General features: G+C 47.5%; 1 pseudogene across 1 annotated transcript; it reads right to left on the reverse strand.

Annotated features, from left to right (window-relative positions):
* Positions 1-8,782: 8,782 nt before the first annotated feature.
* LOC143925148 (E3 ubiquitin-protein ligase DTX3L-like) lies at positions 8,783-26,535 on the reverse strand (annotated as a pseudogene). Its single transcript, XR_013261942.1, has 4 exons — positions 26,241-26,535; positions 13,693-14,600; positions 10,420-10,637; positions 8,783-9,117 (listed from the first exon to the last, which is right to left on the reverse strand). The product of XR_013261942.1 is annotated as an E3 ubiquitin-protein ligase DTX3L-like (transcript).
* Positions 26,536-26,596: the final 61 nt, after the last annotated feature.

Genomic DNA, 26,596 nt, shown 5'->3' on the forward strand with positions numbered 1-26,596 from the left:
GGGGATATGATCTCCGAGTATAAATACATAAGGGGGATATGATCACCATGTATAAATATATAAGGGGGGATATGATCTCCATGTATAAATACATAAGGGGGGGATATTATCTCCATGTATAAATACATAAGGGGGGTATGATCTCCATGTATAAATACATAAGGGGGTGATATGATCTCCATGTATAAATACATAAGGGGGGGTATGATCTCCATGTATAAATACATAAGGCCATTTCGGACGCCTTTGGCCCCTTCCTGCCCTACCATTTGCCAGCTGTTCTAATTAGTAAGTTCGCACTCTTCGTGCGGTCGGGGGTTATTATTCTACCCCTGTTTATGGGTTTATTTTATTAATCCACATTTTTATTTTTTTCATTCTTGCTCCTATTTAGATACTCACGTGCATGCTCCTGACGAGTGGCGCACCAGCCACGAAACGCGTAGAGCTATTTGTTGCCGTGCGTCTACCCAATTTTATACTTGTTCAGTTATTACTTTATTCCTACCTCATTTGGCTCAGTGAGGCCATAGGTCCCGCAGATATTAATGTGCAATATTGATTTTACCCAAGCTTGTCCATGTTGAACTATGGAATTTCACAATGATTATATTTTTTTAGATACCATTGTTATCAAATTGCTGAATGTCTACTATTATGTTTATTTATTTACCATGAATATCAGTGGTTATGTCTTTTGATGCCCCTGTTGTCATCTTTGCTATTTTTTGTTATCATGTTATACATCTTATTCGATAATAACAATGTATTATATTGCTATGTGAATAAAATTCCTTTGTTCAACTGGTATTATGTTTTGCTATCATGTGCCTCATATAAAGTCCCACCTTCCTTGTTCCCCTCCCCATTGACATTAAAAGGGATGGAAATGCATGACCTTACCAGCTCATGGTTTCATATAAAGTCCCGCAGGGATGGAAATACGTGACCTTACCAGGTCTTGGCTTCCTTAAAGTCCCTAAAATTATCCTTCTTTTCATTTGATATAAATACATAAGGGGGGTATGATCTCCATGTATAAATACATAAGGGGGGGATATGATCACCATGTATAAATACATAAGGGGGGATATGATCTCCATGTATAAATACATAAGGGGGGGATATGATCACCTTGTATGAATTCATAAGGGGGATATGATCACGGCGTTGCTCGCACATGCGCAGTGGGTGTCCGGCTGTGCAGCCACGGTCGGGTGCCCACAGTTACAATGCATGGGGGGGGGGGGGTGACGAGCGGGGCTTCAATCCCCCACATCGCTGGACCCCGGGACAGGTAAGTGTCCGATTATTCAGCAGCTGCAGTATTTTATAGCTGCTGACTTTTATTTTTTTCTATTTAACTCAGTTCTGCCCCTATACAAAATGACAGATGAGAGCAGAAGATGTCCACACAAATTCGATAAGGTATGGTCCGGTTGGATAGATGCGTGCGGTCAGTGAGTGGGGCTGTAGGGCACCTTAGTGTGTCGCCCCCCCCCCCCCCCCCCCCCACACACACACACACGGGCTCTGAATGCACAGAACTTGGTTGGAGTAGCTGCTTCCCTCCCCACTCCTGATGCCTCTGCCCCCCCCCCCCTCCTCCTTTCCCTGTTGTACCTGCCCTTCCCCAATGGAAACAAAAAATATTCCCAATATGTACCAACAGGTGGGACTTTAAGCCATGGAAACAAATGAGAAAGTAGCAAAAAAATAGTTTATTAATAAAGAATACATAGTATCATAACAGTGTTCAAGATAGATAAGAATCATATAAAATGATACAATTTGTACAATGAGTCCTTGTGATAAACGGATGTGGCACTGTGGGTGCTCCCCCCCCCCCCTTTTTTCCTTATTGCCCTTCCCCAATCTCACTCGCACCCTGTGCCCCCCCCCCATCATGCCTTATCACCCTTTACTAAAATTTCTATTATGAAAACTGGATGTTGAATGCCGATGCCCTAGGGCAGTGATGGCGAACCTTGGCACCCCAGATGTTTTGGAACTACATTTCCCATGATGCTCAACTACACTGCAGAGTGCATGGGCATCATGGGAAATGTAGTTCCAAAACATCTGGGGTGCCAAGGTTCGCCATCACTGCCCTAGGGTTTCGTGGATCCCTAGGGTTCCTATAGGGGTTGGTAGGGGTTCTCTGAGCAATGGTCAATTTCTGCCTCTAAGGTTAATTCTCAAGGACACCATTGATCTTTTTAGTTATCTGTAAGGGGGCAATTCTTCCCAATAACCACAAGTGTTAGCCCTTGTACACACGGTCGGACATTCCGACGGAAAATGTCCGATCAGACCGCGTTGTCGGATAATCCGACTGTGTGTGGGCTCCATCGGACTGTTTCCATCGGAATATCCGACCGACAAAGTTTTAGAGCTGGGCTATAAAATTTTCGGAATTTGTAGAGAATTCCGTTTGGACAAAGTGCCACGCATGCTCAGATCAAATTCCTAGATCAAAGCTATTGGCTACTAGCCTGAATGTAGTCCCGTCGTAACGAAATAACGTCATCACGTTCCGAACGATCGGATTTTCCGACAACTTTGTCCGACCGTGTGTATGCAACACCAGTTTCCCACAAAATCTGTTGGACAAAATCCGACGGATTTTGTTGTCGGGATGTCTGACCCGTGTGTACAAGGGCTAAGAAGCATTCTTCTCATTGACCATCACACTAATGTAGGATGAGTTGTAGATTTTTCATTTTTAGCAGGGGTTCCCCAAGACCGGAGAATTATTTCCAGGCTTCCTCTGTGTTGAAAAGGTTGAGAAAGGCTGCCCGAGGGACCTTCTCCCATATATACGTTTTTTTCTGTTGAGCACTGTAAATGATAACTTACCTCGCACGGTGAACTTCCGAGGCATGGAAGCAATTTCACGGATGATCATTTTTTCATGCAATGTTTCAGGCCTGATGACATGTGTTTTTTGTTATGCTGATTTGTTCAATAAAAACTTTTCTGTTAAAAAAAGAAAACCCTTCCAGGAGCAGAGCACACCACAGTCCCAAATCTTCCCTCGCAGTGTTCCAGGAGCCGACTGCTACCCGGCACCCACAGGTAGATTTCTCAGTAAAGGGGTTATCTGACAGATCTAGCCGGGACACAGGCTTTTTGAGAGGACTGAATGCGAGCCTCTTGCCGATCGATTATGGGCCCTGGATTTTAAGGGGCACAGGGTGAATGAGAACCCCACTATAATCTGTGCTAGTCAGATTCAATGCTGTATATATGTATATATATATGATGTGTGTTGCCTCATGCTGTTGGGACACACACTGTCAGATGCTAATGTCATGAACTCCAGACACCCGTCTGTTGGCTTGTATAATGTAGATGAGTCTAGTCTGGCACATTGTTGTTTGGGCTTATTAACCCTGTGTTGATGTTTATGGTAATGTTTATTGAATTGTTAGTGAGCTAGGAGCCGAAAAGTCTTATCCCTCAGTCAACTAGTCTGAGTGTTGATTAGATAATTAGCTCATGCTAATTAAGTTAGGTTTTAGTCACCCCGCTGTATATATATTTTGTGTGAGATCTCAAATAAAGGTCATTCCTGATGTCCTCCAAGACTGGTGTCGTCTAGTTCTTGGGGGTTCCTATAGCCAGATCCATTGGACTTGTGTTCCAGGACTTAGGAAGCGGTATATAGACGGAAACACTCAATCGGAGTGTGGGGGACGTTCCTTCACAGGATACAAGGTCCTTCTCCAGAACAGGACTTCAGGACTCCGCCCTTCAGAAAACGCCCATTAGAAACCTCGTCCAGGCCCTCAGCCTGGCTCCCACGGAGGCCCAGACTGCAATTTCTTCTCTCATTAGTAGACACGCGCAATTCGCTTCGTTCTGAATTCGTTTTTTTTTTTAACTAATTTCGATAAATTTGTTCATTCGGAAACATCAGAATTAACAAAAACCTGTTTAACTATTTTTTCCAAATATTCGTAAATTTCAAATATTCTAAAACCCCAAAATCTGAAATAATAACTAACTAATAATTTATAGATATTGGAATTTCCTTTCAAATTTGTTAGTAGAATTTCCTTTCATAGGTTGTTAGTAGAACGCAACAAATACGAATTAATCTGAAGTTACCAATTATCCGAAATAACGAATGCCGCATCTATAACAATGGAACGTAACAAATGAATAATAATAAAAACATTTTATTATTATTAATTCATTCAGTTCCAATTGTTTAAATGCGGCATTCGTTATTTCGGATAATTCGCAACTTTGTATAAATTCGTATTCGTTACGTTCACTAAACATCCGAATTTGAAAGGAAATTCCAATACCTATAATTTGTTAGTTAGGTATTATTAGTTAGTTGAATGCCATCATTAGTCTTCACTAATTTCAGGTGCAGCAACCCTTCTTTACTCTTTAGCCACGTACACACGGGGCGTATTGTCTGGCCTACTTAGTCCGTCATACAATCCGACGGACAGTCCGTCATACTTTCGAATGAACGGACTTGCCCACACACGGCACTTTTTGAGCGGACTAATACGGCGTACTAAGTCCGCCATACTATCCGCCCTACTTTTGAAATGAACGGACTCGCCCACACACGCGGAGGAAAGTCCGCTCATTTCGAGCGCGTCTCCGGGTAGGCGGGGTCCGCGAAGGAGACGTCGATGGCCCCGCCGCCTGGTATGGACTTAAAGGGGAACCCCAACGCCGAAAAGAATCGGCGTGGGGGTCCCCCCCAAGTCCACAACAGACCCTTTTCCGAGCACACTACCCGGCCGGCCAGGAAAGGGGGGTGAGCGAGCGCCCCCCCCCCCTCCTGAGCCGTACCAGGCGCGGCCCCCCCCACCTCAAAGCACCTTGTCCCCATGTTGATGAGGACAAGGGCCTCTTCCCGACAACCCTGGCCGTTGGTTGTCGGGGTCTGCGGGCGGGGGGCTTATCGGAATCCGGGAGCCCCCTTTAATAAGGGGGCCCCCGGATACCGGCCCCCCACCCTATGTGAATGAGTATGGGGTACAATGTACCCCTACCCATTCACCTGTAAAATAAAAGTACAAAAAAAACACAACACACGAGATAAAATACTTTATTGCACAGCTCCGGGGGTCTTCCGTCTTCGGGGGTCTTCTCGCCGGACTCCTCCGCTATCTTCTTGTAGCTCTTTTGCTAGCGGAGGAGTCTGGCTTTCTTCCTCGCCGCCGGCCTCTTCTCCCGACTTCGGGGGTCTTGTCCCCCTCTTCGGTTCTTCTGCCGGGCCACCGCGCCTTCTTATAGCTCTTTTACAGGCGGTGGCCCGGTCTTCTGTCGCCGCCGCCGCCTTCCGTTCTTCTTCTTCTTCTTCTTCTCCAGGAGATGTTGCCTCGACGATCTCTCCGGCCGGAATGCCAGGGACGCACTGCGCGGCCACTTATATAGGGACAAGGGGCGATGTCACATGGCTTTATGTCACATGGGTTGGTCACATGGGTTGATGTCACATGGGGACTATGACATCGTAAGGGGGAGGGGTCACCATGTGACACCAACCCATGTGACATAAAGCCATGTGACACCGCCCCATTGTCACTATATAAGTGGCCGCGCAGCGCGGCTCTGGCATTCTGGCCGGAGAGATCGTCGAGGCAACATCTCCTGGAGAAGAAGAAGAAGAAGAAGAAGAAGAAGAACGGAAGGGGCGGCGGCGGCGGCGACAGAAGACCGGGCCACCGCCTGTAAAAGAGCTATAAGAAGGCGCGGTGGCCCGGCAGAAGAACCGAAGAGGGGGACAAGACCCCCGAAGTCGGGAGAAGAGGCCGGCGGCGAGGAAGAAAGCCGGACTCCTCCGCTAGCAAAAGAGCTACAAGAAGATAGCGGAGGAGTCCGGCGAGAAGACCCCCGAAGACGGAAGACCCCCGGAGCTGTGCAATAAAGTATTTTATCTCGTGTGTTGTGTTTTTTTTTTGTACTGTTATTTTACAGGTGAATGGGTAGGGGTACATTGTACCCCATACTCATTCACATAGGGTGGGGGGCCGGTATCCGGGGGCCCCCTTATTAAAGGGGGCTCCCGGATTCCGATAAGCCCCCCGCCCGCAGACCCCGACAACCAACGGCCAGGGTTGTCGGGAAGAGGCCCTTGTCCTCATCAACATGGGGACAAGGTGCTTTGGGGTGGGGGGGCCGCGCGGCCCCCCCCTCCCCAAGGCACCCCCCATGTTGAGGGCACGCGGTCTGGTATGGCTCAGGAGGGGGGGCGCTCGCTCGCCCCCCTTTCCTGGCCGGCCGGGTAGCGTGCTCGGACAAGGGTCTGTCGTGGACTTGGGGGGGACCCCCACGCCGATTTTTTTCGGCGTTGGGGTTCCCCTTTAAGTCCATACCAGGCGGCGGGGCCTGCGACGTCTCCTTCGCGGGCCCCGCCTACCTGGATACCCGCTCGAAATGAGCGGACTTTTCTCCGGGCGGGAAAAGTCCTCTCATTTCAAAAGTATGGCGGACTGGCATACACACGGGCGGATTGTCCGCCGAAATGCGAGTACGACGGACAGTATTACGGAAATTCCGAAATACTTAGTCCGCCGGACTGCACGCTGAAAAAGTCCGCTGAAGCCCACACACGAGCGGACTGTCCGCTGAAATGTGTTTCGGCGGACTAAGTAGGCCAGACAGTCCGCCCGTGTGTACGCAGCTTTTGTTTCATTATTGGCACCGGTTCCATTTATTTATTATTATTATTATTATTATTAGTTAGCTATTATTTAAAATTTTTGGATTTTCGTTCTTTTGAATTTTTGGATTTTTTTTATTTTTTTAATTTTCGGATTTTCTTTCTTATTTTTGGATTTTTGAATTTACGAGTTTACAAAATTACAAATTTCCGAATTTTAATTCTTTCGAATTTTTGGATTTTCTGTCCATTAGGGGCCCCCCCTCCTCATCCAATGCGTCCGGCCCCCTCATCCACATTTGGGGTGCCGGGCGCATGTATACCAATGGAGGGGGTGTTTTTTCTTAAGAACGTGTTTAGAGCTCTAATTGGCTTCAAAATAGGGTGTTCCAGGGGCCGCAGAGTATTGTGTTCTAACCCCACCCAGTTGTGTGATAATAGCGAATGAACATTCACTATTCTCACTATTCTCACTATTCTCCTCTCGGCCAATCAGGAAGTGGGTTATGATGCAGAGGTGGAGATGTCCGCCTGCTGCCCATCGCAGCGCTACCCCCCGGAACCTAAATGGGGTAAGTGCTGGTTAACTGACCGTGAGACCCCCGGGGGGCGGGGGGACCTGAGCAGGGAGGTGGCACCGGCCGACTGGGTGGGGGGTGGTTGTTTGCCGCCCCCCCAAAAAAATAAACACCAGCCGCCACCAGTATTAGCACTGGTCCCTCTATTAATGTCACTGATGATGTCACTGTCCGTCAGTTCCCACCCAGTGATGATGCCACTGTCCGTCAGTTCCCACCCAGTGATGATGTCACTGTCCGTCAGTTCCCACCCAGTGATGATGCCACTGTCCGTCAGTTCCCACTCAGTGATGATGTCAGTGTCCGTCAGTTCCCACCCAGTGATGATGCCACTGTCCATCAGTTCCCACCCAGTGATGATGTCAGTGTCCGTCAGTTCCCACCCAGTGATGATGTCAGTGTCCGTCAGTTCCCACCCAGTGATGATGTCAGTGTCCGTCAGTTCCCACCCAGTGATGATGTCAGTGTCCGTCAGTTCCCACCCAGTGATGATGTCAGTGTCCGTCAGTTCCCACCCAGTGATGATGTCAGTGTCCATCAGTTCCCACCCAGTGATGATGTCAGTGTCCATCAGTTCCCACCCAGTGATGATGTCAGTGTCTGTAGGTTCCCACCCAGTGATGATGTCAGTGTCTGTAGGTTCCCACCCAGTGATGATGTCAGTGTCCGTCAGTTCCCACCCAGTGATGATGTCAGTGTCCGTCAGTTCCCACCCAGTGATGATGTTAGTGTCCGTCAGTTCCCACCCAGTGATGATGTCGGTGTCCGTCAGTTCCCACCCAGTGATGATGTCAGTGTCCATCAGTTCCCAACCAGTGATGATGTCAGTGTCCATCAGTTCCCACCCAGTGATGATGTCAGTGTCCATCAGTTCCCACCCAGTGATGATGTCAGTGTCTGTAGGTTCCCACCCAGTGATGATGTCAGTGTCCGTCAGTTCCCACCCAGTGATGATGTCAGTGTCCGTCAGTTCCCACCCAGTGATGATGTCACTGTCTGTGGGTTTCCACCCAGTGTTCGTTGGTGCCAGATTGTCCACCGCACTATCACAGTCCCACTATAAGTCGCTGATCACCTCCATCACTAGTATAAAAAATAAATCATAACATAAATATTCCAGTATATATACCATAGATTGGAGACTCTTCACACAACCCAATCAATATACACTTATTGGGATTTTTTTATATACCAAAGATATGTAGCAAAATACATTTTGGCCAAAACTTAAGAAATTCGATTTTTTAAATTTTTTTATTAGATATGTTTTATAACAGAAAATAAAAAATATTTTTTTCCTTTTTAAAATGTTTGTTCTTTATTTGTTTATATAGTAAAAAACACAGAGGTGATTAAACACCACCAAAAAAAGCTCTATTTGTGCGTAAAAAAAAATCATATAAATCTTATTTGGGTACGATGTCACATGACCGCGCAATTGTCAGTTAAATTACCGCAGTGCTGAGTAGTAGCAAAAAATGGCCTGGTCATGAAGAGGGGTAAAATCTCCCGGATACATAAAAAACATGTGGAAAATATTTTACTATTAAATCTTCTCAGCTGACACTCCTCGACGAGCGATTTATTACATTTCTAATACCTCTATCAGAACGATCGCCGTCATTTATAGGACAAGATTATCAGAGGATCCCCCGATGAAGATCTGTCCTCCCCTCCCCCACATATCATTATTAATGGATTATAAATGATGAGGATGATATAATGTGTCCAAATACAGAACAGGAAGTGATTGGAAGACGCCATCATCTCAGCGCACATCTGACTCCGCCCACCAATCTCCAATCATCAGAGAGGAGGAGGGGAGAGACGATTCACTCGATTCCCTTCGCTCTCAGCTCATCCCGCACACGGGTCAGATAATCCGGATCCGGGTAACCGAAACTACCAGAGGAAAAGAATCAATACTCATCAATTACCTCCTCTGCATATATATATATATATATATATATATATATATATATATATACACCCTCCCCCCTCTGTATAGAACACATACACCCTTCTCTGTATATATATATATATATATATATATATACACACACACACACACACCCTCTGTATATAACACATACACCCTCCTCTGTATATATATATATATATATATATATACACTCTCCCCCCTTTCTATACACATACACCCCCTCCCTCTGTATATATATATATATATATATATATATATATATATATATATACACCCCCTCTGTATACACATACAGCCCCTCCCTCTGTATATAACACATAAACACATACACCCCCCTCTGTATATACATACACCCTCTTCCCCCATATATAACACACATATACATGTATATAACATGTATACCCCCCACTCTGTATAGAACACATACACCCCCTGTAGACAGGTGCAGTCAGCTACCTTACCACTAGGTGGCTCTGTTTCAGAATAGTGGTTACAGCAGACTGTGTCATCAGGTGTTAGGCCCCTTTTAGGTAGCGCCTCTCTGCATTGATATCAGGGATGAGTTGGCACTCATATGTCAGTTAGGGAGGAGCACAGACACTTTTTGGGGCCCCTATGTGGATGTAACCATTACATGTAGGTCCTGGATAGGGCGGGAGGCCTGAGGGGAGTAGACCTGCACCAGAGAGCAGCTGGCTGTAGACATTCTGTCCCTCATGGAGGTGGGGGGGGGGGGTAGGATGCATTGCAAAAGGCCTTCAAGAGTTCCCTGTGTGAGGCTGCTTCCCTGGAGGGTCCGGGAGAGGTGTACCGATAGAGGAGGTGACCACAGAGAGCCCAGTCCTGTGAGTAGTGTAAGGGAGATGGCTGCTGAGGTGCTGCACATGCTTTCACTTGTGACTACTGTGGAGAGTCCACTAAATGTGATTGGCTGTGTAAAGTCAAGTGACTCCAATACCTTGATGTGACGTGACTGTGATGCCATTTCCTGAGTACCATCCGTAAAGTGCAACATTTCTTCTTCTAGACATTCGTAGGGGATATGAAGGGCTATAGCCTGGAATGTGGTGTGGAGGCTTCTTGGGGCATGGAGAGGGGCACAGGGTGGAGGAGGGTTCGGCCTCAGCAGGAGGGACAGTAGTGGGGGTAACGACCGGTGCTCTTGGTGCCAAATACAGCCAACTATGAAGCCCCTCTTACACCCCCCCTCCATATATAAAACACATACACCCTCCTATGTATATGGTATGGATTCATCTTACCCCTGTGGTCCCCCGTAGATATTGGTTTTATGGTGGATATCATTCCAGGTGACGGTGTCGGTGGCGCCGGTTGTACGAGAATCTCCCACAGTGAAGATCAGTCGCTGATCAAAGGCTCTCTCCAGCAGACGTAGGATGTCTCTCCCCTCCTTGTTATCCGGTAAATAGGCCCGGCGTCTGGTACCTGAGAAAGATCTTCCGGGACCCGGATGGTTCTCCTGGATAATGAGATAATGGGAGTCATGAGAAGGGAGGAGGGGGTGCTGCACACCTCCTGTATTCAGACATCAGCCTGTGTATAATCCCAGGAGAGGGATGAGGACCGGAGATATTCCGGATGTTGATGGTATAGAAGGCCGTACGGCCAGAGAGGAGGATTCTGAATAATTACATCTGATGATAAAGATTACATTGTAACAAAATTAGTATAAAATATTCTGAGATTTCCTGCAGAATGTTCATCATTGCCATACACAGATTTACTTTATAATTGTTGGAAAAGAGTGGAAAGTGACTGGGTGGCTCTGAGTGCTGGGCGTCTGAGTAGCGTCTGAGGACTATCTGAGGGGCATCTAAGGTCCATCTGAGGTCTGTCTGAGGGGCGTCTGAGGTCAGTGTGAGGGGCATCTGAGGTCCATCTGAGGGGCGTCTGAGGGGAGTCTGAGATCCGTCTGAAGGGCGCCTGAGGGCCGTCTGAGTGGCGTCTGAGGGGAGTCTGAGATCTGTCTGAGGGCCGTCTGAGGGGCATATGAGGGCTGTCTGAGGGGCATCCGAGGGCCATCTAAGGTCCGTCTGAGGGGCATCTGAGGGGAGTCTGAGGTGAGGGCTGTCTGAGGGGCATCTGAAGGCTGTCTTAGGTCCGTCTGAGGGGCATCTGAGGGGAGTCTGAGATCTGTCTGAGGGGAGTCTGATGTCTGTCTGAGGGCTGTCTTAGGGGCGTCTGAGGGCTGTCTGAGACCTGTCTGAGGGGCATCTGAGGGCCGTCTGAGGGCTATCTGAGGGGCATCTGAGGGTGTCTAAGGTCCCTCTGAGGTCCGTCTGAGGAGCGTCTGAGGGGAGTCTGAGGGGAGTCTGAGGGGCATCTGATGGGGCGTCTGAAATCGGTCTGAGGGGAGTCTGAGGTCCGTCTGAGGGCTGTCTGAGGGCCAGCTGAGGGGAGTCTGAGATAACAGTGGTAATGTTGTTCCCGACGTGCTTCGCCTAGATGGACTTCTTCAGGGAGTTGCTGCTAAAAGAGTTGAAGCTGTGTACAGAATATACAGACCAATAGTTAACAATAAGGGCTCATGCACACGGAGCGTTAGAAAAAATTAGCTGCAAAGCCAATACCAACGCCAGGAAAAAAGCAGCTGTACAAACGTGTTTTTACCTTCAGTCTGGTGTGGATTTTAGGGGAACCCCACGCCAAAAAAAAACCCAGCGTGGGTCGCCCCCAAGAACCATACCAGACCCTTACCCAAACATGCAGCCCGGCAGGTCAGGAAAGGGGGGGCAAGTGAGTGCCCCCTCCTGGACCAAAGGGCGGTTATAGCCCCACTCACTTGAATAGGTCAGTTTCGGGTGGCACTGCTGCTGAACACGGCAGGGCCCGGTTTCATTCCTGGCATGGCCCCATGTGTACACCCTCATCTGCTGCCTTTGCAGCTTAGTGGGGAGCAGTAAAACCCGCATGTGTGCCAACAGGCAGAATGAAAATGAATAAATTGCTGAAAAAATTATAGTTTGATTGAGGATTGAATACTATTTTTTGAACATTTCTAACTTAAGCTTTCATTTGGCACACATTGGTGGTTTATTTCCCCTTTAAAGTAATAATTTCCCATACAGGTTACTTTACTGCCCCCCATATACAGCACTTACCTTTCCTTCCATCATCCACTGTTACGTTCAGCAGCTAAGAGAGAGCAGAGATGTGTAAGCTCCATCTTATCTGAGCTTACACAGGGCTGAGGACTCACTCCCAGCCCTCATGTGGTAGTGCTGGACCAATTATAATGCACCAGAGCTGTCACATGGGGGAATGGGTCACATGCTTATCCGTCCGTTCATTCGAAAGTATGACGGACTGTCCGTCGGATTGTCTGACGGACTAAGTTGGCCAGACAGTCCGCCCGTATGTACGCGGCTTTACTTTTAGGTTCTTTCAGCTCATGCAGCTGGAGAGTGAAGGGAAGGTGAGTACTTACTGCTGGGGGGTGTCACTGCTGAGGAGATCTCAGGAGAATCCAACCCTGCCACTGCTGAGGAAATCTCAAGAGGATCCAACCCTGTCACTGCTGAGGACATCTCAGGAGAATCCAACCCTGTCATTGCTGAGGACATCTCAAGAGGATCCAACCCTGCCACTGCTGAGGAGATCTCAAGAGGATCCAACCCTGCCACTGTTGAGGACATCTCAAGAGGATCCAACCCTGCCACTGCTGAGGAAATCTCAAGAGGATCCAACCCTGTCACTGCTGATGACATCTCAGGAGAATCCAACCCTGTCATTGCTGAGGACATCTCATGAGGATCCAACCCTGTAACTGCTGAGGAGATCTCAGGAGAATCCAACCCTGCCACTGCTGAGGAAATCTCAAGAGGATCCAACCCTGTCACTGCTGAGGACATCTCAGGAGAATCCAACCCTGTCATTGCTGAGGACATCTCAAGAGGATCCAACCCTGCCACTGCTGAGGAGATCTCAAGAGGATCCAACCCTGCCACTGTTGAGGACATCTCAAGAGGATCCAACCCTGCCACTGCTGAGGAGATCTCAAGAGGATCCAACCCTGCAACTGCTGAGGACATCTCAAGAGGATCCAACCCTGCCACTGCTGAGGACATCTCAAGAGGATCCAACCCTGCCACTGCTGAGGACATCTCAGGAGAATCCAACCCTGCCACTGCTGAGGACATCTCAAGAGGATCCAACCCTGCCACTGCTGAGGACATCTCAGGAGAATCCAACCCTGCCACTGCTGAGGACATCTCAAGAGGATCCAACCCTGCCACTGCTGAGGACATCTCAGGAGAATCCAACCCTGCCACTGCTGAGGACATCTCAAGAGAATCCAACCCTGCCACTGCTGAGGACATCTCAAAGGATCCAACCCTGTCACTGCTGAGGACATCTCAAAGGATCCAACCCTGCCACTGGTGAGGACATCTCAGGAGAATCCAACCCTGCCACTGCTGAGGACATCTGAAGAGGATCCAACCCTGTCATTGCTGAGGACATGACTATTATACAGGAGAATTATATCTGCCATGAATTCTGAGGTCTGCACTCACCTTCTGGATGCCCCCTGGGATGTTATAGTTGATCTCTATGGTTCCACATCCAGAATATCCCGGTAAGGAGATTCTGTGCCTCTTCTCACTCATAGTTCCATCAGGCTGGTTTCCTCTGACTGTCCCGTAGGAGACTCCACATATTGGACACACAGGTTTATGGGCCATGGCTTGCTTAAGACAGTCCCTACAGTATGCATGCTTACACTTCTCTAATATCACCTTATCTTCTATCTCAGACAGACAGATAGGACATGTGTCTGGCTCATCTTATTTCTGTGCAGCATCTGAGGAACTGCTGGTGTCCAACGGATCACCTGAGGGAGATCTTCTCTGACCTCTTCCTGGATTTTGGCTGCCATTGAGTTTCTCAACAGCAAAAGCGACATGGACTGGATGGCCGATGAGGAGGACCGTGCCTCCGGAATATTCCATCACAATGTCTATTCCCGCCATCATCAGCTGTTTCTGCACTATACCAACTCTTTCCTCCTTGAATTTTGGCGTCACACGGAATTCTTTTCTTTCAATATTAAAGAACGTTTTCTGCAGAAGAGTGATGAAGCTGTGAGAAGCGTGGGGTGAAAGATCAAGGGAGGCATTCATAGTTCTGAAGGTGATGAGTGAGCTGCCAGTTTTCCTGCGTTCTTCCATCTTCACATTGTACTTCTTCTCAATCTCAGAGATCTCCCTGTGCTTTAATTTCCTCAAGACATACATGTGTCGGGTATCTACTGGGATCTCCGTCTTCATGTCTACACTTGGGGAAATTCTGATAGCCAACTGCTGCATCTTCAGTCTATCTTCATTTAGGGACAACAACTGGATCCTGGCAAGACCTTTACTTCCAATATCCTGAACTTTCACAGGCAACGTGTGATCCCTTCTTCCCAGAACTCTTCTCTGATCTGTGTGAAGGAAAAATAATTGGTAAAGAACCAAAAGTGCCCCAATGACAGGAGGTGAGCTGGCTGTTCTACCATCCCATTATTAAACACTTCTCCACTGACCCCCCAATATATCATCATAGTACTCCACTGACCCCCCCAATGTATTATCATAGTTCTCCACTGACCCCCAATATATCATCATAGTTCTCAATTGAACCCCAATATATCATCATAGTTCTCCATTGAACCCCAATATATCATCATAGTTCTCCACTGACCCCCAATATATCATCATAGTTCTCCACCGACCCCCAATATATCATCATAGTTCTCAACTGACCCCCAATATATCATTATAGTTCTCCATTGAACCCCAATATATCATCATAGTTCTCCACTGACCCCCAATACATCATCATAGTTCTCCACTGACCTCTAATATATCATCATAGTTCTCCACTGACCCCCCAATACATCATCATAGTTCTCCATTGACCCCCCAATACATCATCATAGTTCTCCATTGACCCCCAATACATCATCATAGTTCTCCACTGACCGCCCCCCACATGTATTATCATAGTTCTCCGCCGACCCCCCAATATATCATCATAGTTCTCCACTGACCCCCCAATGTATCATCATAGTTCTCCACTGACCCCCAATATATCATCATAGTTCTCCACTGACCCCCCAATATATATCATCATAGTTCTCCTTTGAACCCGAATACATCATCATAGTTCTCCACTGACCTCTAATATATCATCCACTTGTAGATCTCCCCTCGCTGTTCCCAGCTGGGGCTCTGCGGTGTATCCTCTCCAGCTACAGATGGCGGCGCGGTTAGACACAGCGGCTACTCCGGGTCCAAAAGTCGGAGCTTTTATATCTTTTAATGTCTCTTTGTCTTCATATAGTCCTACCTTATCACAAAGTCATCTGGAAACTACTTTAAAACAGAACTACGATTGCCAAAGTCTTTTGGTTATCGGCCGTATACACAGACATCAACTTTCTCCAGCAGCTATCAGGAAGCTACGAGACCTCCGTTTACTGAGACCTGACCCCGAGACCGCAGTGCCGCCTACTGAAGCTTCCCGCACAAGGCAGCGACGCAAGCGGTGTGAGATGAGATGGAAACGCAGTGAGCGCGGGGGTAGACGAGCGAGGCTAAGGGCTAAACCCACAGGGCCGGCTCTTCCAACACTTATGCTCTCTAATGTTCACTCGCCGGAAAATAAACTGGACTTAATTCAACTCAGTCGGTCTACACAGCATGAGACGAGAGATTGTCGTGCACAGGGGCGGACTGACAACTCATGGGGCCCCCGGGCAATAGAAGATTATGGGGCCCCCAGGCAATATGAGATTATGGGGCCCCCAGGCAATAGATTATGGGGCCACACAGTATACACACACACAGCGCCGGGACAAGGTCATCCAGAGCCCAGGGCAAACATGCCAAACTGCACCCCCCGCCCCCAAGGTGTATGAGCAGTATGCGTCATCAAAAATCCCCCCCCCCCCCACAAAAAAATGAGCACGAATCTTTTTCACCCCCTAAGCATAAATTCCCCCTCCTCAGTGCAAATCTGTTCCCTCTGCTGAAATCCCCCTCCCAGCACAAATCTTACCCCCCACCCCCCAAATCCCCCGCAATTCAAGTGCCCCACCCCAAAAAAAAATCACTCCTCCTAGCACAAATTATCTACCCCTAAGATTACCCCTCCCAATAACCCCACTGCAAATCCCCCCTTCAAGCACAAAGCGCCCCAATCATCCTTCCTAGCACAAATCTCCTTCCCCCCATTCCTTCTCCCCCTAAATTTTAGTATACGACCCCAAATTTCCCCTCCTAGAACAATACTTACTCCCCGCTGCCCCCCAAATCCCCCTTTCCAACAGAAATCCCCTCCCTCCTATTTCCTTGTGCTGCCCCCCCCCACTGCCCATGATACCACAGTGCCCAGGGCAGCCACCCCTCCTGCCCACCCCTGTATGCACATACAGTATACAAACACAGACACACAATACACACACACAGAATACACACACACACACTGAAAAGGTACTGGAGAGGCGGGGCAGCTATAATCTTGGGATTTTTTTAAAAAACACATATTTTTACATACTGTCCCTGGTTTTATTGAGGCTGGCAACCCTGATGGGTCCCCTTAGTGGTATGGGGCCCTTGGGCAGAGCCCCAGTGCCCGAATGGTCAGGCCGCCCCTGGTTGCGCATTTATCTTTACTGAAACATGGCTAAATAACAACATCCCTGATTCTGCCATTCAGCTACATGGCCTAACCTGCTACCGAGCGGATCTGTCGTGGGAGTTCACAGCCATTGTTATTGTCGCGGTTTACCTCCCCCCCCCACCCCCCCTGTGGTGTAACTTTACAGCCCTATCAGCAAACATCAAACAAACACCCCGATGGCTTTTTCATTATTGCTGGTGACTTCAACCATGCAAACTTAAAGACAGTTTTGCTGAAGTTCTACCAACATGTGAATTTTGCAACAAGAGGAAACAACATATTGGATTTTGTTTTTACGACAGAGAAAAATGCATACAAGGCTGAACCCCTCCCCCACCTTGGGTGTTCAGATCGCATGTCTGTTATGCTAATTCCAGCATATAAACTGTTGCTTACACTCGCAAAACCGGTTCAAAAAAAAAAAAGGAAATCACAGTATGGCCTGACAATGCTACCCCCGGTACTGCAGGACTGCTTTCAGCACACAGATTGGAACACGTTTAACCACTTTTTCAAATTTGGTGTTTACATGTTTAAAACATTTTTATTTATTTTTTTGCTAGAAAATTACTTAGAACCCCCCAAACATTATATATTGTTTTTTTGGAACACTCTAGAGCAGGGGTGCCCAACCAGTGGCCCGGGGGCCACATGTGTCCCGCGGAGCCCTCTAATGTGGCCCTAGACCTCCTGCTCTAAGATGGCAGGTTGGCAGATCACAGGTTGCTGAACCCGCCATCCCAAAGCAGCAGTTTTGTGAATGAAGCCACTGGTAGTGCAAGTGGCTGCGGAGCAGAGCCACATAAGCCAATGCTTCCTGTATGGTGCCCGCTCCTGTCACAGGCGGAGTGATACCAAATGCACTCCGCCTAGGACAGCAACAGCCAGCGATACCAGAATGGAAGACAGTTATAAAAGGTAAGTTTACTACTAAATTCACAGAATATATGGATATATCTGTTTTTCAGTGGTTACTGGGCTGCTTTCAAACTGATCTGCAGGTGCAGCGCAGCTGCGGGTTACCTGCATTGAGCCATAGACTTCTGTTATTACCCGCGGGTTTGTTGCGTCTTCAGAAAGTGCGCCAAACCTGCAGGATATAATAGAAGTTTATAGCAAAGTGCAGCTAACCTGCAGAAAATCCAATAGGTTCACTGCGCTGGACCGGCAGTTTGGGCAAATCGCAGCGCATCAGTGTGAAAGCAGCCTCAGGCCCCTTTCACATGATTGGTCCGACCCAATCGGACTTACTATTCACCTCTATGGAGCAACAGATGTAAAACGGACTTGTGTCTGTTTACACTCGCCTACCTAAAAAAAATAGAAAGGGATCTGCCCCTTCCATCTGGGCAAATCGGATTGGATCAGAGGGCCCAGAGAGTAGAGTGGGCTGTGTCTGTGGACACGGACCTGTCATCCACCCGCTCCGCTCATTGTGGCCCGCGACCAGTTACCAATTCACTTAAGTGGCCCTCGCTCTTCAAAAGGTTGGGCACTCCCGCCCTAGAGAATAAAATGGCGGTCATTGCAATACTTTTTTTCCCACCGTATTTGCGCAGCGGTCTTACAAGCGCACTTTTTTTTGGAAAAAAATATATTGTGAAAGATAATCTTACGCCGAGTAAATTGATACCCAACATGTCACGCTCGTGGAATAGCATCAAACTTTTACCCTCAAAAATCTCCAAAAGCGACATTTCAAAAATTCTACAGGTTGCATGTTTTGCGTTACAGAGGAGGTCAAGGGCTAGAATTATCGCGCTCGCTCTACCGATCGCGGCGATACCTCACAAGTGTGGTTTGACCGCCGTTTTCATATGTGGGCGCTACTCACGTATGCGTTTGCTTCCGCGCGCGAGCTCGCCGGAATGAGGTGTTTTAAAAAAAAATGTTTGTTTTTCCTTATTTATTTTACTTGATTTTATTTATTTTTACACTTTTAAAAAAAAAATTAAATTAATGGATCACTTTTATTCCTTTTACAAGGAATGTAAACATCCCTTGTAATAGAAAAAAAGCATGACAGGTCCTCTTATATATGAGATCCGGGGGGGTCAGAAAGTCCTCACATCTCATATTTGGACTTAAATGCAATAAAAAAAAAAAAAATGTCGTTTGAAAAAATGACATTGAAAAAAATATACCTTTAGACCCCTTTCACACCACACCACCCTTTGTGTCGGCGGTAAAACGCCGCTATTTTTAGCGGCGTTTTACCGCCAGATTTGCGGTGGATTTGCGGCGCATTTCGGCCGCTATCGGGGCGCTTTTACCCCCCACTAGCGGCCGCGAAAGGGTTAAAACTGCCGGCAATACTCCGCAATAGCAGCGTTTTGCCGGCGGCATTACAGCGCTGCCCCATTGATTTCAATGGGGAGCAGCAGTGGAGGAGGGGTAAACACACCGCTCCTTCACCGCTCCAAAGAAGCTGCTGGCAGAACTTTTTTCTTTGACGTCCTGCCAGTGCACCGCTGTAGTGTGAAAGCCCTCGGGGCCTTCACACTACACACAATGGTGCAGCTTCTTTAGGGTGGATTGCAGGCGCTATTTCTAACGCCCTGGTGTGAAAGGGGTGTTAAGAAGTATGGGCGGAAGTGACATTTTGATGTCGCTTCCGCCCTCCTATGAGACCATCTTAGCCTCACTCGTCTCTATACCCAGCAATATGAAGGACCCGATCGCTTCCGCCGCTACGGATGGCTCCGGTAAGCGGAGGAGGGCACAGAAGAGCAGTGGTAGGGGGGTGGCACCTCTCCCGCCGCCGATAACGGTGATCTCGCGGGCGACCACCCAACACGGAGACCACCGTTATTGTACACAGGACCGCCTCCTGTAAGGAGGGATATCTCGGTTGTGGCAGCTGTTGCCGTTACCGATATATTCCTCTTCAAAGTGCCGACGTATATATACAGGAAGGCGGTCCTTAAAGCGGGATTCCGCTCTTTTTTTTCTTTTTTTTCTTATCTGTGTTACAGGTGGGTGACTGCTACCTTCACTTAGCATCCACGTCCGGCGTTTTTTTGACCCCCGGTGCGACGATTCTTTTCCTCGGGATGACTTTTAAAAAAGTGCTCCGGCGTTTTCCATTTTAAGTGTGGGTGTCTGAAGCCCACAGGCATTTACTTCCTGTATATCGATGACGCTCAGCTCCCAGCATGCTCCGCTCCATCTCGCACATGCTCAGTGTGCAATGGTGGTAATGGCAGATACAGCTGCCTGCCCACTTTAAAAATGGCAAATTTGGACACGCCCTCGTCACGTGACCGGCGTCCTAACGAAATCTCACGAGATTTCGCAATTTCATTGTCCCCCCATGGATTCTTGGGAAATAGCTTAGAAATTTCCCAGGGACCATTGCGAGGACGATAACCACACCTACTCCCACGGGAGGACAACCCGGAAGTCAGCAGAAACATCTGAAATAAAAGGTAAGTAAAGAATATTTTTTTTTTTCAGGGTTCATTTAGGTAAGTATGCTATCTTGTGATTTTAATAATATGAAGTTTAATTTTTAGGTACCAAACCGCTTTAAGTGGTTAAAGAGGAAGCCACTTACAACAATCATACAGACTGACAAGAGTACACTGAAACAGTGACTGCTTACATCAAAAAGTGCACAGATGATGTGACAGTCACCAAGATTATCACCACACGTGCCAACCAGAAGCCATGGATGACAGCAGAGCTCTGTGGGCTGCTAAAGACCAGAGATGAGGCATTCAGATCAGGAGATAAAACAGCTCTGAAAACAACAAGAGCCAATCTGTCTCGTGGCATGAAGAAGGCAAAACAACAAAATGCTAAAAAAAAATAATAAACATTTTAACGACAGCAAAGACACACGGGGCCCTGTGGAAAGCCATTCAGACCATCACCAACTACAAGCCCCTGCCACAGGCCAATCATAATGATACTTCTCTCCCGGGTGCACTCCACCATTTTTATGCCCGGTTTGAGATGCAAAACCACCAAACGCCTTCACAAAAACTTCCCATATCCCGAAATGACCCGGGCGCTCTGCTTTTCTCCAACTGACGTAAGGAAGACCCTGTTCAGGATCAACCGACAGAAGGCTGCTGGCCCTGATGACCTACCTGGACGGGTGCTGAGAGACGGTGCTGTACAGCTGACAGATGTCCTGATATCTTTAACATTTCGCTGAGCCAGGCGGTTGCCCCTACGTGTCTTAAATCCACCACCATAATTCCAGTGCCAAAGAAGACACCTGTGTCCTGTTTGAACGACTATCGACCCATAGCACTCACTCCAATAATGATGAAGTGCTTTGAGAGGTTAGTCGTGCATCACATTAAAGAGGAAGTAAACCCTGATGAGTTTACTTCCTCTTTCATTCCCTGCAAAGGCAAAGCATAATGGACTACTATGCATCGCATCGCATCGCATCGCATCGCATAGTAGCACATTATGTGTCACTTACCTGACACAGGAGCCAGCGAAGTCGCCGCTGTCCCCTGTATTCCACCGCATCCATCTTGCTGGTGGTGTCTTGCAGCTCCGCCGCTGTCATTCGGCGAAGCCGCGATGACGTCACTCCCACGCATTCGCACGGGAGTCACTCCCACGCATGGACACGCGCGGCAGCTCCATTCTTGGAAATGCCACGCTCAGTGCACCTGCGCGCCGCTGTCTATGGCGCATGCGCCGTACACAGCGGTGCCCGTTTTCGGGCAAATATCTCCTAAACCATATAGGTTTGGGAGATATTTCTTGGACCTACAGGTAAACCTTAATCTAGGCCTTAATCTAGGCTTACCTGTAGGTCAAAGTGGTTTGTAAGGGTTTACAACCACTTTAAGTCCAGTCTTTCAAACACTTCAATGCAAAGAAAGACTTGAATTTCTCTCTTTAAAAAGGACTTTTTATTTACGGATTTTTCACGTTGATTATCTGTTTTTGTACATGCATATTTGGACACATATGAATACACTTTTGTATAGAATACACAATTTCTTGTCAACTAATGTAATATATGTCATTGGAACCACGTGAGTCTATACGTGGATGTGATATGTTTTGTTACAGATTTAGTTCTCCTTTTTTTTAGCGCTACACTTTTGCACTGTCTACACAGTCTTTCAAACACGCTGAACCCGTATCAGTTTGCCTACCGTTCAAACCGTTCCACGGGCGATGCAGTGACTCTACTCTTCACTTGGCCCTTACCCACTTAGAACAGAAAGACTCTTATGTTAGAAAGCTGTTCATTGACTTTAGCTCAGCATTATACAATAATTCCTCAGAAACGTATCACTAAATTGAACTCGCTGGGCCTCAGCCTGTCCCTCTGTAATTGGATCCTGGACCTTTTAACCGGAAGACCTCAGTCAGTCCGTGTTGGCTGCAGCACGTCGAGCACTACCACACTGAGCATGGGTGTCCCACAGGGATGTGGGCTCAGCCCGCTGCTCTTCACACTGCTGACCCACCACTGTACTGCCAAGTTCAGCTCCAACCGTATCAAGTTTGCGGATGACACAACTGTGGAAGGTCTCATCAGCAACAATTATGAAATGCTCTACAGAGAGGAAGTGGAACAACTGGTTAAATGGTTTAGCACAACCTGTTCCTAAATGTAAACAAAACAAAGGAGATTGTGATGGATTTCAGGAAAAATCCCGGGTGTATGTGTCTTTCTGCCTTCTAGTAGGGAAGCTCCTTTATAAAAAGCCAGCCGGGACCTTGCTTGGAGTGTGACCAATGGGGGGCATTGTGTGGAAGCCTGCCCTGAGCTGTGGGGTGCCACTGGAGAGAACGTTGTTGGCAGGGGTCAAGTCCTGGGGAAAAAAGCGTGGGAACTCCCACCCAAGATCCCCTCCCCCACCAAAAGAAAAAAAAAAAGGTTTGCTCATATGCATATATATTTTACAGAAAATACAGTACATTTATTGTAAAGTGCCAGTTTACAAAAACAAAATAAGTTAACTTGTCAAACAGAAAAATCAACACAATGGGTGATGATCTTTCCCTCGCAGGGAATTTCTAACACAAATACACCCTGTTCCAAATTCAAATACAGCAAATTAGAAAATATCACACAAACTGGAATAACGTTGCCCTTGCTGTGCAAGATTATCGGCAACGGATCAAAAAACTCACGGATCGGATCATTCCTCGGATCAGATTCACGGATCGGATCATTTTTCGGATCAGCAAATAATAATTGAATTTGTAAAAACCTGTAAAAATGTCACCACCATATAGTCCCCACTGTAATATCCACGTCATCAACCCCAATGTAATATACATCTCCCCCAATGTAATATACATCTCCCCCACTGTAATATACATCTCCCCCAATGTAATATACATCTCCCCCACTGTAATATACATCTCCCCCAATGTAATATACATCTCCCCCAATGTAATATACATCTCCCCCACTGTAATATACATCTCCCCCACTGTAATATACATCTCCCCCACTGTAATATACATCTCCCCCACTGTAATATACATCTCCCCCAATGTAATATACATCTCCCCCAATGTAATATACATCTCCCCCAATGTAATATACATCTCCCCCAATGTAATATACATCTCCCCCAATGTAATATACATCTCCCCCAATGTAATATACATCTCCCCCACTGTAATATCCACGTCATCTCCCCCAATAATATTTTGGCTGAGCATGGATGGGTATTAGCAGAATATGTATTGGCAGGGTAAGTATTGGCAGGATAAGTATTGGCAGGGTATTGCAGAGTATTGGCAGGGTATGGCAGATTATTGCTGGGTATTGCCGATTATTGGCAGGACATTGCTGGGTATTGCAGGGTAAGTATTGCAGAGTCTTGTCAGGTTAAGTATTGGCAGGGTAAGTATTGCAGAGTATTGGCAGGGTAAGTATTGCAGAGTATTGGCAGGGTATTACAGAGTATTGATAGGGCATTGCAGAGTATTGGCAGGGTATTACAGAGTATTGATAGGGCATTGCAGAGTATTGGCAGGGTATTACACAGTATTGATAGGGTATTGCAGAGTATTGGCGGGGTATTACAGAGTATTGATAGGGTATTGCAGAGTATTGGCAGGGTATTGCATTGCAGAGTATTGGCAGGGTATGGCAGAGTATTGGCAGGGTATGGCAGAGTATTGGCAGGGTATGGCAAAGTATTGGCGGGGTATTGCAGAGTATTGGGTAATGCAGAGTATTGGCAGGGTATTGCAGAGTATTGGCGGGGTATTGCACAGTATTGGGTAAAGCAGAGTATTGGCAGGGTATTGCAGAGTATTGGTGGGGTATTGCAGAGTATTGGCAGGGTATTGCAGAGTATTGGCGGGGTATTGCAGAGTGCAACTTAATAACACACTAGTGACTAACCTGGTTTACTTCTCGGGAGAGGTGTAAACTGGTAGCAGTGCAGCGGCTGTGGCCCCAGGAGGCCTGGACTGTCTGGCACTGGGTAGAGGGGAGGGAGGAGACTGGATCCCAGCGGCGTGTGTCTGTCGCTGGCTGCACTGGAGGCCGTATGCACACTGCCCACTGACTCCAGTGCGTGCCCACGTGTACGGCCGACGTCATGTGACCGGTTGCTAGACGTGGAGCGGCCCTAGCCTAGCAACCAGTCACTCGGGCGGCCGAGGAGCGGCGGTCTATGCACTGAATAGCCTCAGGTGGCTAATGGGAACGGCGTTCCTGTTGTGGAAATAGTACTGGAACGCCGTTCCCATGCGTTCCCACAGGACTCGAGCCTTGGTTGTTGGGTGTAAGTCTATATCCTGAAGCCCAGTTCCTTGTGGGCAAGTGTCTGCTGTTGCCCATGGCAACAGTGAGTTCTGGTTGTGCCTGCAGAGGGTGCTGAAGAGCATGTGAGATCTGCTGCCTTTTTTTATGGCTGCTGGTTGCACAGGTAAAATACAGATCAGTGTCAGTGGTAGCAAACAATAACAATCCGAGGCACTGGAACATGTGGTGGATGAGATGAAGTTAACGAGTTTCTTGGTGGGGCAGCCAATACATTGCAGAGGCTACAATAACCGTTTGCTGTAAAGTAGGACTGTTCTATGAAGCCCTCAGTGGTTTGTTAGAGAACCTCAGTGAACAAACAGCATCATGAAGGCCAAGGAACACACCAGACAGGTCAGGGATAAAGTTGTGGAGAAGTATAAAGCAGGGTTAGGTTATAAATAAATCTCCCAAGCTTTGACCATCTCACGGAGCTCTGTTCAATCCATCATCAGAGAATGGAAAGAGTATGGGCTCAACTGCAAACCTACCAAGACATGGCCGTCCACCTAAACTGACCGGGCCGGGCAAGGAGAGCATTCATCAGAGAAGCACCAAGAGGTCCATGGTGACTCTGGAGGAGCTGCAGAGATCCACAGCTCAGGGGGGAGAATCTGTCCACAGGACAACTATTAGTCGTCTCTCCACAAATCTGCCCTTTATGGAAGAGTGACAAGAAGAAAGACATTGGAGAAAGAAAGTCATAAGAAGTCCTGTTTGTAGTTTGTGAGAAGCCATGTGGGGGAGGGGGCAGCAAACATGTGGAAGAAGGTGATCTGGTCAGAGGAGACCAAAATTCTACTTTATGGCCTAAAAGCAAATCGCTATGTGTGGGGAAAACTAACACTGCCCATCCCCCTGAACACACCACCCCCACCGTGAGACATGGTGGTGGCAGCATCATGTGGTGGGGATGGTTTTCTTCAGCAGGGACAGGGAAGCTGGTCAGAGTTGATGGGAAGATGGATGGAGACAAATACAGGACAATCTTAGAATAAAACCTTTTAGAGTCGGCAGAAGACTTGAGACCGGGGCGGAGGTTCCCCTTCCAGCAGGACAACGACCCGAAACATCCAGCCAGAGCTACAATGGAATGGTTTACATCAAAGCATATTCATGTGTTAGAATGGCCCAGTCACAGTCCAGACCTAAATCCCATTGAGAATCTGTGGCCAGACTTGGAAATTGCTGATCACAGACGCTCTCCATCCAATCTGACAGAGCTTGAGATATTCTACAAAGAAGAAGAATGGGCAGAAATGTCCTCTCTAGATGGGCAAAGCTGGTAGAGACACCCCCAAAAAGACTTGTAGAGAAAGGGGGTTCTACAAAGTATTGACTCCGGGGGGCGCCATACAAATGCCCCTCCCCCCACACTTTTCACATATTTATTTGTATCATTTTCCTTCCACTTCACAATTATGTGACACTTTGTGTTGGTCCATCACATAAAATCCCAATAAAATTGGTTGTGACAAAATGTGAGGAATTTCAAGGGGTATGAATACTTTTTCATGGATGTTCACTCAGTGAGGATGTGTTTTTTTTTCATTATTAATTATTATGTTTAGTTTGCTTTAGTATATAATAATTTATGTTTGTGTGAAAGCGCAGCTCAATTAATCACCATTTAGTGGGACTCACCATCCTGATTGTGGAAGATGGCGCAGTACGTCTGTCCATCCACCCCGGTCACATCGCACTCTCCTCCGCCAGACTTAGAATTGGATCCAAAATATTTCTTTAGCTTTAGCGATAAGTCTTTCTCTGAAGGTAAAGTTCTCACCAGGATGGGGTGTCCCCTTTCCATCAATTTCTCCCCTCTACCCTGAGCAAGATATCCCTCCCCCCCAATATCATATCCTGGAGTCCTCAATGTAACCGTCTGTCCATCCCTCTGCCCCCCTACTGTCTGTCCATCCCTCTGCCCCCCTACTGTCTGTCCACCCCTCTGCCCCCCTACTGTCTGTCCACCCCTCTGCCCCCCCACTGTCTGTCCA

This window comes from Lithobates pipiens, unplaced genomic scaffold (assembly GCF_037356315.1).
Source record: "Lithobates pipiens isolate NorthernLeopardFrog02 unplaced genomic scaffold, aLitPip1_a1.2 Scaffold_22, whole genome shotgun sequence".
NCBI lineage: Eukaryota > Metazoa > Chordata > Amphibia > Anura > Ranidae > Lithobates > Lithobates pipiens.